This window comes from Lissotriton vulgaris, chromosome 10 (genome assembly GCF_964263255.1).
Source record: "Lissotriton vulgaris chromosome 10, aLisVul1.2, whole genome shotgun sequence".
Lineage (NCBI taxonomy): Eukaryota > Metazoa > Chordata > Amphibia > Caudata > Salamandridae > Lissotriton > Lissotriton vulgaris.
In genome coordinates, this window is record NC_141698.1 from 740,955,279 (window position 1) to 740,968,124 (window position 12,846).

General features: G+C 45.1%; 1 protein-coding gene across 1 annotated transcript in view; it reads right to left on the bottom strand.

The window, feature by feature from the left end:
* LOC147688735 (uncharacterized) overlaps nt 1-12,846 on the bottom strand; it is a 149,229-nt gene that overhangs the window by 59,581 nt on the left and 76,802 nt on the right. The gene's annotated exons all lie outside the window — the stretch shown is intronic.

Consider the following 12,846-nt stretch of genomic DNA (forward strand, 5'->3'; position numbering starts at 1 on the left):
AAAGACATATAAAAGTGAGCACACAGAGATTTAAAGACGTTTAAAATTGTTTTGATGATGCTTGTGGTGTCAGTTTGTGAAGACAGTTGCGGCATTTAAAAGTTCAAAATTGGCTCACGCTTACCTGTGAACAATGCTTCTCGGTGCCTCTGTTCAAGCTTCAATGACGTCCTAAGCAGCTCTGCTGTTTGATGCTGCTAATGGACATTTGGGAGCAGGAGCGGGCTGTTAGCCACCCGGCTTGCGTCTCTGTACGTCCCGCCATCTTTGAAGTGGAAGATCAAGGCTATTGTTATTCCTTGTTGCTGAAGGTCTTCGGTATCCTGCCAACCATGTGTTCACCCAAACTCTCAATAAAGTTTTTTTTTCTCCAGCACCACAACGTGGGATTTCTTCCTAAAGTGCCCTCTTCATTAATTCATTGGTACGGTAATTGTCAGAAGTTATTGGAATACTCCAACTCACTGGGCACTCCATAACTGCTTCTGTTTTCATTCCGCATTTACAAACACAATGTTTGTAGAAAATCATCTTTTATTCTCAAGGGTCATTTTACACCAGATGGGCCTCTGATGCTTGCGGTGAGTTTGGTGTACCAAGTTTTCATCTAGATCGTCTGGAATGTTGTCTGCTTCTCAGCGTTTAGATGTGCTTCAAAGTAATTTGTAAATCTGCCAAGTTCTTTGGTTTATAAAACATTGTTATCGTTTGTAGAATACCATCTTTTGGCAGTATAACATTTGCAAATAGCGAATTGGAAAAAGGAATAGTTTTATGGCTTCAGTGGAAAGACGAGTATCTTTCTTTAAAACATGAACAGTTTTATGATGCACTGAACAAGGTTGCACTGCCATCTACTGTCTTGGAATTTTTGCTTCATATTTGTGACGAACCATCATTCAAAAGTATTTTGGTGTATTTCTACTTCATTTAGCTTAAAAAAATCTGCCGGAAAGCTGAGAGGGAATGGAGGAAGTCCTACGACCTCAGCCTGAAATCCTTATATTTTGCCAAACTGAAGACCTACCATAGGGCAATCTGCAGAACTCGGGCCGCATTTTATGCCCAGGAATTCCGAACCAGTACCAACCTCTCCAAATTAATTTTTAAGGTCCTTAAAGACCTTATGAACAAAAGAGCCACCTTGGCAGAAATCTGCTCTGACTCTCATTGCGAGAGTTTAGCCTCCTTCTTTTTGGAGAAAGTGCAGGTTATCTACAGAGGATTTGACCTGTCTCTGCCTGATCCAGAGTTAGCTGGCCCGAATTTTTCGGACTATGAGATCTTGACTTCTTTGCCTGATTTATCTTTGGAGGCCTTTGACAAGCTGAGCCTCAGGATTAAATCAGGCTCCCCTCTGGATCCGCTGAAGCCAGCTCAAATTAAGTTGCTTTCCCCCCTGTGTCGGGCTCCGATACTTACCTTGATTAACTTGTCGCTGTCTACCGGAATGGTTCCTCCCGCATGGAAGCAGGCGGTAGTTACCCCAATTTTAAAGAAAGCAAATGCTGATCCACTCCTGCCTGAGAACTATCGCCCCATATCTCTTCTTCCTTGGACGGCCAAAGTCACCGAGGCTCATGTCAATTCCATCTTGACTGAACATCTTGTCCATAACCATATATTAGACCCGAGTCAGAATGGCTTTCGGCCGGGACACAGCACTGAGACTGCTCTGCTCTACATGACCGAGCATCTGCGTCTGGTGCTTGACTCTGGGCGGACGGCGGCGCTCTTTCTATTAGATCTGAGTCCTGCATTCGATACGGTGTCTCACCGTATTCTGATTCAGCGCCTAGAGGAAGCTGGAGTAGCAGGGACGGCTCTTCAGTGGTTCCGCTCGTTCCTCTCTGACCGTTTCTTTAAGGTGGCTATACCACCCTGCCAGTCCACCTTCCATCCGTTGAACCTGGGGGTCCCACAGGGCTCCTCGTTGAGCCCGACATTATTCAACCTCTACGTGAAACCGCTAGCTGCGATCGTCAAACAGTGGGGTCTGACGATGACCTCATATGCAGACGATACGCAGCTGGCGGTGACACTGAGTGGAGACCCGGAAGTGGATGCCCCCAGATTCAGAGCGGGACTTGTGGCAGTGGCAAATTGGTTAAAAAGTTATGGTTTTGGGGAAACATGCGGAGCTCTGGGGAGATCAGTGGTGGCCCCCAGAATTGGGCGTCACTCCAGTACCTGCTTCCGAAGTAAAGAACCTAGGGGTATGGCTGGATCCGGCACTTGCCTTCACAGGTCATACGAAGAAGGTTGCTGCCACCTGCTACGGAATCCTGCGAGGACTAAGGCCAATCCTTAAGTTTTTTGACCCCCCCACCCGGCAGCTCGTGGTCCAAGCCTCTGTTCTTTCTCGGCTGGACTACGGTAGCGCACTGATGCTGGAGATAAATCAGGCTGAGGCATCTAGGCTACAAAGGGTACAGAATGCTGCGGCGCTGGCCATTGTTGGTCTTCCTAGGCACTGTTCGGCTTCCAGCACTATTTCTGCCCTTCATTGGCTGCCGGTTAGGCAAAGAATCAAGTTTAAGGCGCTTTGTTTGGCCTTTAAAATCATGAAGCTCTCCTCGCCGTCTGCACTGGCTAACTTGCTCACCCCATATGTTCCTTCAAGATCCTTGAGATCGGAGGCTCTTCAGCTTGCGGTCTGCCCCCGCTTTAAACTTAGCAGGATGAGTGGCCGCTCCTTCCGAGTGCTTGCTGCTGGACTATGGAATTCTCTCCCGGTGCACATTCGAGCTCTGGACAATTTGTCCATTTTTAGGCGTGCTATCAAAACTTTTCTGTTTTCTGTATTTGGTTAGCCGTCTCTTTCCTTTTCCCGTGTGTTGTGTTTTAGCACCTGTTCAAGCGCCAGGACGCCCCTTTGCTGGGGCAGCTGAGCGCTGTACAAATAATACTAACATAACATAACATTTAATGCTGAAATTTTTTCCTTACAGATAAATGAAGACTATGTAGTGCCTTGTTTTTGCAGTATGCCAACTTTCTTGGTTTTCATTTCACATGTGATGTTTTGTTGGCAAGGGAGTGGGTTCTTAGTCCCATGACCCATTAATTCAGTATTGTTATCCCTTACTAGGGATGGGAGTGGGATTTTAGTCCCATCACCCCAAGTTTAAGATATTATATCCCTGCCTAGGGATGAGAGTGGGTTTTTTGTCCCATGACCCCGTTTACATATTCTATCCCTTACTAGGGATGAGAGTGGGTTCTTAGTCCCATGACCCATTAATTCAGTATTGTTATCCCTTACTAGGGATGGGAGTGGGTTTTTAGTCCCATCATCCCAAGTTTAAGATATTGTATCCCTTACTAGGGATGGGAGTGGGTTTTTAAGTCCCATGACTCTTTGTTCACACTCTACATTTGGGATGGGTATCAGCCCCAATTCCTTGTTTTTAGTAAAGGGGTGTCAGTCCCACCTTTGTTGTGTTGGTGTTGGGTGCCAGTCAGTCAGTCAAATACACTTTATTCGATTTGTTAAAAATTATAAAAGGCATAAAACATTTATATACAAATTTAAAATTACAAATTTCATAAATTTACAAAATCCGGGCAAAGACATTATATACAGTGATGGGACACAAATGCAATACAGGCCAGTATTTAAGTGGAGGCTCTACAGAGCTATACAAAGCCCCTCGAGTTCACCATTTTTGTTTTAGTTCTGCAAGCCGCCACTAAAAAACTAGCTACACCAAATATAATGGGGGTGCTACCCAAGGACTGTAGGTAAACTAGAGCCGGCCTGACTTGAGCGAAGCCGGCTTCTCTTAGAATTGGTACCAGGTATTTATTCCTAGAGTCCGAATATAAACCATAAAACATGATAAAGTGCATGGTGTCCTGTTGCGAGAATTCATCACATTTACACGGGGGCCCACTTCTGGTTTGCTCCAGGATTAATAGCTACCTAAAGAATAATGAATTAAATTAAATCTAAATTTTGTTAACAGGTATCTGTAGAAGGGCCTGATTACAATTCTGAGGTAGAGCTCAAGAGAAGGGGAAATTAATAACATATAATGTAATCTGACAGTTGGTTTAATCAGTTCTTGCTCCTCTTGAGCCAATCTAGCCTTGTCCATAAAATGCATTTTAGTCAAATTAATTTCCTCCCTCCTGATACAAGAAGGGGAATTAAATAATTCCGGTCGTCCTAGCTGAAGAAAGGTGTGTCTCAGATACTCTAGCCAGGGTATTCTCTTTGCGTGGTCCAGAGGCATAATATCATACAGAATAGCATGTTAGTTCATCATTAAGCCATGTCTCCAACCAGAATATTAGGGGAGCCAATCTAAGTTTATCGGTAACGTAGTCTAAACCCACCTCAGGAACTTATTTTCCACTGTTTGAATTTTTTCCTGTGACACATACCCCCATAGTGAGGACCCATACATGACTATTGAAATGCACTTAGAATTGTAAATTTTTAGAAGTGCCTCCATGGGCCTGGCCCCTAACCTGTTTGCGAACCCCATAAGGGCTGAGGAAGCTCTCGCCAATAGTAAGCTCTTTGTCTTAATTTGGGGTCCCCACGAGCCCTTCTCATCGAAGGTGACCCCGAGATGGGGGAAAACTGTCACCCTAGACACTGCCTCTCCCTTACCGAAAAAGGGTGTGAGTTTACCCTTGTTTCTATGGCGGCCCACCACCATCGTATGGGATTTCTTCGTGTTAATTTTTAAATCCAGTTGGTCCATAAAGGCACCAAATGAGTCCAATAAACGATGAAGGCCCAGCCCGGTACATGCTATCCGGACTGCATCGTCCGCATATAGGAGAGCCGGGATTCTGGCTTCTCCTATACGCGGAACATCCCCCTCCACTGCCTCAAGATGTTTACCCAGGTCATTTATATAGATGGTAAAGAGGAGGGGGGCCAGGATGCAGCCCTGACGGACTCCTCTCTCCGACTTGAAACGGCTGGTGCACCTACCCTACTTGGTAACCCGCACTGTAGCAAACAATTCCCGATGAAGGGATGCCATAAAGTTCACAAGCGGTTTGTCAACCCCAGACTCCAATAGGACTTCCCATAGTTTTGACCTGTTCACTAAGTTGAATGCCGAGGAGAGGTCCATGAAAGCCAGGAACAAAGACCCCTCCTTGGCAACCGTATACTTAGATATTAACAAGTGTAGGTTGGAGCACTGGTCCAGGGTGCCTCTCTTTTCCCTGAAGCCGTACTGAATGTTTGATAAGCCTCCACTCCTCTCGATGTTTCCTCTAAGTTTATATAGTAAGACCCTGCCTAAGATCTTAATTGCAGAGTCTTGGAGGGAAATGGGCCATAGCACCCTGGATCGTCGCGTTGGCCCTTTTTAAAGATTGGCACAATGATTGAAGTGGACCAACTACTAGGGAAGACATTGCTATTTGCAGCTGTGAAAATATGGGTTAAAACCCCTGCCCAAAGTTTTGGGGAGTGCCTGTAAAAATCGGCCGGGACCCCGTCCGGCCCAGGGGCTTTCTTCTTGGAAGACTCCAAGATTGCTCTCTCCACCTCGGCTAAGTTAAAGGACAAGGGTGCACACTCTAAGGCCACCCACGACTTCTTAAGGGTGCCTGATTCCCCATCGCCATAAACCGCTATAAAGTGGGTTAAGCCACTTGTCGTCTGGGATAACACAATCCAGGGCTGTGTTGTCCACATCTGAAAAGAAGGGTTGGTGGACTGTGGCCCAGAACTGAGAGCTATCGCGAAGTACATCACTGGACAGTAATTTTTCCCAAGACGTGTTTTTTATGTCCTTTTTCCTCCCATTGATTATGGCCTTGTATTCCCTTCTTAGGGAGGCCACCACTATCCTATCTCTCAGGATTGTTTTTAGGGCTGCCATTAATGCCTTATGGGATTTTGAGCACTTGACGTCAAACCATCTATGTTGCTTCTTCCTCCCCTGGGATGGTTTGGCTGTCAGGGCTCCAGAAATGTGAGCACAGATACGTTCAAAAGCCCCCATGACCTCCTGGGCTGTGACACAGTGATCCTGGCAAATCGCCATATGCCCCTCGATGGTAGGGAGTAAATCCTCCATGAAGTTCCCGGGGACTACGTTGGCCCATTTAAGCCTTCTCCCTTGAGCTGTGGGGCGTAAGGCAGGCCACGGAACATCAGGGCGAGACTTTGTTTCCATGTGGTCTCCCCAGAGTACCTTAAGCAAAACCGGGTTGTGGTCAATATAGATTGAAACTATAGCATTATTGGACGCAACCCTGTGTAAAATACCCGAGGTCAGGAAAATATAATCCAATATGGAGCCGGGTACAGATCCTTTATATGTGACAGTTCTTGCCCCTACCTCAGAGATGCAGGCTTCGTACAGGTTATGGTTAGCAAGCAACTCCTCAAGGGCCTTTCCCCGATTTAGTATGCTCAAAATGTGGGGTCCCTATGCCCAGCGGGCCCACCTGTTCTCCTAAAAAACACAGATCACTGCAAGGGTGAACATTAAAATCTCCTAGTAAGATAAACTCGTTATTATTTTGACTGAACATGGTAAGGAAGTGATCCGAAGCACCTATATGCTCATTTCCCTTATCCCTGCACCAGGAATTATAAAAGTTTATTAAGACAATTTTACAACTGGGTGAAACTACCCACTCAACAATTAGACGGTTTGGCGAACCACTTTGAACCATCTTAAAGGTACCCTTGAGATTGAGTGAGAATAAAAGAATTAGGCCACCCTTTGCCCTTCCGGCCGTACTCGAGACGGCCAGGGTAGAAAAGGTGGTAAAACCATCTAGCCAAAAGTTGGGAGAGGTGCCCCAGGTTTCTTGACAAGCTATAAATCGTGGCTGCTGACAAACTCAATCCAAGCAGCATCAACCCTCTTTACTCTGATGCCCGCTATGTTCCAGCTGATCAGCTTACAAGACGCAAGCTCATCAGGAGTGATAATACTATCAATGACGGGCTGCGGTGAAGCTGGCTGTCAATCTATTTCCTCAATGTCAGAAAGGGGAGAAAAATTATTACTCACTGCTAACCCATCACTCTCCTTACGTTTGTGCACAGGGTGCACGGTTAAAGATGTCTGTGTTCTAAGATCCCACCTTGTATTAAAGAATCTGTAAATCTCTAGGCCAACCCCACCCCCTGCAGTGTTCAAACTCCTTCTTATTCGTGCTGGGTGGTTAGTCCCAGTGTGAGTGACTGGTGGTGGGTAAAAGAACCCCAGGGGGATTGGTCTCATATGGTCTGCTCCCAAAATGTCTGAGCCGTCCCAGAATAATCTATCGGCCACATCAGGGCTATCAAAGTTGACAACAACACAGTCCCCCTGTATTAACTTAGGTCGTTTCCCAATCCAGCCCACCCTGTTGGCAAATATAATCCTGTCTGCTACTTGGATCCCGCCGCTACTGACTTCCGTACACCATGACCTTGCCTTGATTATTAGATCGGCAGCTGATTCCGTCGTTCCCTCTTCTAGTGGGGGCACACCAATGAAGATAGTCCTATTGGCGCTGCCGCCGGGGGTAGATCAAGATTCAATTTGCATCCCCTTAACCTCTGGCTTGGGACTGGGATGCATGTATGACTATCTCTCCTTAAGTGTCCTACCTTTTGGCATCCTGTGACTGGGCTTGTATTGGCACTATGGGAATTTCGTACCCCCTTAGTGAGTACATGCGCCCCAGAGCTAAGTGAATTGGGATCTTGTATTGTTATCTCATTACCGATGCAAGTGTTGGGCGGGACTACCCCTCTAACTGGGAGAGGGGCTGAAGTGAGGTCTTTAACCAGTTTGTCAATCAGTGAGCATTTCGTCAGTAAGCCAGCAAGGCAAATGTTCAGTGTGTCAACGATATCCTTAGCAATCCCCACTAGCAACAGTTCAATTTGGGCAGAAAACAATACCTCTAGCTTGTCTCCAAGATTAGCATCAGACCCAGGGGGAGGAATTGGGTTGCCCTCTGATGTCTTCTTCCTCTTAGAGTTCCGTTTTGATGCCTTACCGGGAGTTGGATGACTCTCTGTCGAGATCAAGATGGGGTGTCGCCAGATGGAGGGCAGACGGTTTGTGTCACAGGCATATTGGCGTTTAAAATGACCACCTCCGGTTCTAGGGCATTATGAGGCACATGTTCAGGGACGATAGTGTGTGCAGGCAAGGGTGGTGGGGTGGCAGACAAACCCAGCTCTAGTTCGGCAATTGCAATTTCCTTTGACAGCACACCCACCGCCGATGAAAGGTAGGAGATGATGGGCTCTGAATGTCTCAGCACCTTTGCCTTCTTTCCCCCTCTTCAGTCCATTACAGTTTTTTTGCGCTTACCCATTGGGTGATATCAGAGGGGTGGCCCAGCCCTGCCTCCTCCTGCCCCGCCTGGCGCTGCCCACGCGCTCCCGCGACACGGGTGTGACGCTGCTTCTTATGCGCCTCCTGGTTTGCTAGTCCCGTGGGCGGATTCCGGTTAGAATGTTGGTGTGAGTGACATGAGTGGAATGCTTGCGGGCCTGGTGTATGAGTGTTGGCAGTTGAGGATGGGCTGAGCAGCTAGGAGGCTGCTCCTGGTGGGGCTGCTTGTTCCAGACTTATACTTCCTGTTATCCTATTTATGGTTTAATAAACCTTCTACATAACTCTACCACATCTGCCTCGGCTACATCATTAAATGTATGTATGGACCAAGATACTTCACTATTATAATTTCATTCAGTCCCCCGGCATCAAAATGCTAATGCTTGGAGAGCCAATCAGCAGACTTATTGTGTTGTTTGTCCCAAGGCCCATGCTGCCCAACCTTCAATGGAGGAACCCTAGCCAAAATCAGAACATAGGGACAAGGTGTGGGGCAGGCTCAAGTTGTCGGGACATGGGGCACACAAATAACTAACAGGGGCCACTATGGGCGATGCCATAGTGGGCTGGGCCAGGGGGATTATGTTGATCTGTGGACGAACTCTAGATTGAATTACACCACTGCCATGGTGGGCAACAACTATGGATGGCATCCAGATGGTCCATCACTGGTTTCAGTTTGTCCTACGGTACTTTCCCAAATTTGTCGCACTGTGCCACAAGGGTCAGGGAATCCAGAGAGTCCATGAACTGTATAGTGTTAGTCTGGCATTCTGCTTTTTGGGACAACAACATTGGCATTGGTGTGAGTAGTTGGATCGTGGGGTTCACAGATGCTATGGTAGCAGGGGGTTGTTTCCTCTTGGAATCATCATTCTTTCCAAGTTTTAATTTTCTCTTGACCAATAAAATATGGGCCTGTTGCTGCACCCAGAGATGGCTCTGGATGGGCTGCTGCTTCACATTTAATGTCCAGCCCATTGGGGACTGGCACGAGGGAGACCCTCACTTTAAAGTTACTGGTGATAGGGTTATCTAAGATAAGGAAAGGACCCAGCACTTCAGAGTCAAGGGAAAGTCTGTGTTCAGTCAATTCAATCTCATTGCTGGCAATCCTGGCAACTCGCTCCAGCATACTATTAATCGAGACAGAAGGGCAGACAATATTACCACCATCTTTGCGTTTCTCCATTGTTATCTGTCAAAGTGTTCGCCAAGCCAACCAATCCCCCAGACCAGGCTGTAGGAAGTAATAAGGGAAAGCCCCTAACCCAGCAATGCAGCCACAAAATCTCAACTGCAGATAGTAGTCAAGGAGGTCAAGGGGATCAATCTGACCAGCTAGGAGTGACTGAGAAGTGTTGAGCTCTCACAGAGAAGACAGAGCACAAAGGTCAGAATCAGCAAATCAGAACACCCCTTGCAGGGAAAAACAATAACAGATCTGGTGTCTAATAAATGAAAAAGTAGTTGAATGCCTATGCAACATGATGGACCACTATTGTACAGAGAATATCGCGGAGGCAACTGATGCAGTGACAAGATTAGAGGCCACAATACGGGAGGGGGTAATAGTGAATTAAGTAAGGGACAAAAGAGAAAGTTTCACAGCTGCCTATAATTAGAAAGGGAACTCATCGAAATTGAGAAAGACTGCATCCAGACACGGTCAGACACCTTATGTACATGCATACTCCTCAAATCAGAGGAGTACCTCACCCTAGTGCCGAAAGAAGTCAGAAAGGTACATATAGCCCAGCAGAAACAACTATATGAAGTTGGGGACAAAGCCATGAAACTCCTGACCTGGATTAGTAGCAGAGATAAGGACAACAACCACATTGGAAATATTACAGCCCCAGATGACTCAGATACCAAAGGCAGTAAGAAAATAGTGAATGTAATGGCTAACTGCATGCAAAAGTCTGTTCACACACGAACCAACAACACAAGAGCGGGAGTTGCAGGACTTCATTGGAGACTGCCCCAGCAAACGGATGGAGAGTATAGAGCACTAGAAGTAGAAAGTGACCTAACACAAGTGGAAATACTACAAGCACTCATACAATTGCATTCTGGGGAAACTCCAGGCCCAAATGGGCTACCAGCAGATTTTTTAAAGACAATGGTGAGAAAGGTTTGGACTCCACTATACAAAATGTACAGGGACGCATACTGATGGGGAGAACTCTCTAGAGATGTATGTACTGTAAGAACAGAATCACACCCACCCTTAAAGCAGGTAAAGCCCCAGCTAGGTGGAGTTTCTACAGACGATTTCTCTTCTCAACGAGGACAACAAAATCTTAGCGAAGGTACTAATAAACACAGACTACAGTGCATTATTTCTAATTTGGTATTTGAGGACCAGAATGACTTTATACCCCAGAGATCCACCAAATTAAATGTACAACACCTTTGTAACAACATCACAGGAGCCGACACACTAGTGTTAAACCTGGCAAACGTGCCCCTAAACGAGAATAAAGTGTTCTATTCCATAGAAAGGCCCTTCCTGTTCACCATCAGGAAGGCCTATTACCAATACACTGTGTCACTCCTTACTCCTTCTCCAAGCAGGCGTAGGGTTTTGACACAGTGGCGTCCTAAAAGTGGTGCAGTGAAATCTTGAAGATTTACTGCGTCACTTCTATGAGGCTTTCCTCAATGGGAATGCCGAACCTGCATACATTATACCTTTTTCTTGAGCGGCGTCCTTACAAATGGCGATATAGACACTAAGAGGCTGCCGCGAGGCCGCTGGGCTACACACATAAGCACATAACTACCACAATCAGAAGCAGGCATTATCATTCCCTGATGAAGGGCTATATAAATGCCCGAAATGCATTGGATATGAAGTAAAATTGATAATGCTTCACTAGTTGAATATATAATTAACTAAATGACAATCTTTGAAAATATCAAAGGAATAAATATTTGAAATTTACTCAAGCATATTAAAACTGTGTTGGAATCCTCTTTTGATTAGAGAGGAGAATTCAGTGTTCCCTAAGGGATGATTCCAGTGAACCACTGGAACCACGTGTACATTATACCTGACTCAGGTATAATGTGACGCAGGGTTGTACAAGGTGACACATCTCCCTAGATGTGTTGCGTTGTAAATTGGCCACATTGCTTACGCCGCACAAAAGTGTTGCAAGGGGCATATAAATCTGCCCCACAGTTTCTGGTTGCAAAAGGTAGTGTTGCAAATTGTGACTTCTTTTGGTCCAAAATACCCTCAAAGGTATGTAATAATCAAGTCATCTCTGAGTCACTAGACCTTATTAATGCAGTTGGTCTGAGGCCTTATGCCTCTGCTTGAAAATGGCTATCTTTGGGGGCTGCAAATATGCTGATTATATATATATAGGTGGTGACCACGAAAAGAAATTGAGGCAATTGGAAACTAACTATATCCTTAAGCTCGACACCAAGACCCCTAAGGGACTCAATATGTGTGAAGACATACATCACTACCTTTAGAGTGGTCAGTCAGACAATGGTTTGTTCTCAATAGACAGTATTTGTAGCGAAGAGGTTCAATTCACCTTCTCCGTTGGTCAAATCAGTCCATCAGGTGGATAAGGTTACACAGGCTTTCATCTGAATAAGAATTTAGTTTGTCTCGGGAGAACTTTATTTGCCTTCCTGTTATATTTATATTCATATTGCATATAAATTTGTACCTTCTCTTGTTTTATTCTGTTTTTTTTAATGTAATACTCAATCATATTCCCTCCAGGACATTATTACCCAGATGTAAATAGGAAATATTATGTTTCCTGAAGTAATAAGAGTCGAGGGGATTATATGAAACAACGCTGATCAGAACTACAGAATCTATCTGTTCCTTCTCTCTTTGCATAGTCCATCTAGCAACACACACAAGTCCAGTAATACAAGAATTGTATTATAAGAGTCTAGTATATAGATTTTAACTATCACATCCTTTTTATTATTTTTCACATTTTCACTTTATTGTTATCATACTGCAGTCTCTCTAAATGGTACTAGTCTACAGGTATAATAGCAGCTATATTACCCCTATCGAGCTGTTGGCAGAAACGGGTTTTGCAACTCTAGGAATAGGAAACCTAACAAATTTGGCATTTTGTTTTGTAATTGGTTGATGGTTTTTAATAACATTGAAGGCAATTAACACCATTAATTTACCTATATGCTGCACTGTTTATTACTCTGATGGCTCGAACGTGTATTTGTACACTTTATGAAATTACGACTAGGCACTACAAATAATTTGAACAAAATTCAAAAAAAGAGTAACTCAGTTAACAATGAGTTTAAGTATTTGTACCGTAATGTCAAACGAAAGTTTTCTCTTTCCTCATTTGTAGTCATTGTTGGACATGCAGTATGTTTTCACTTTCAATGGTATGTGGAGTCACGTGGTTAATGTGCACTTGTGTATTTAATGGATTGAATTGAGCAGTGCAGGTATGTGAACAAGGCTACTGCGTTAGCCGAAACGCGTCATCTGCCTGACATTTTG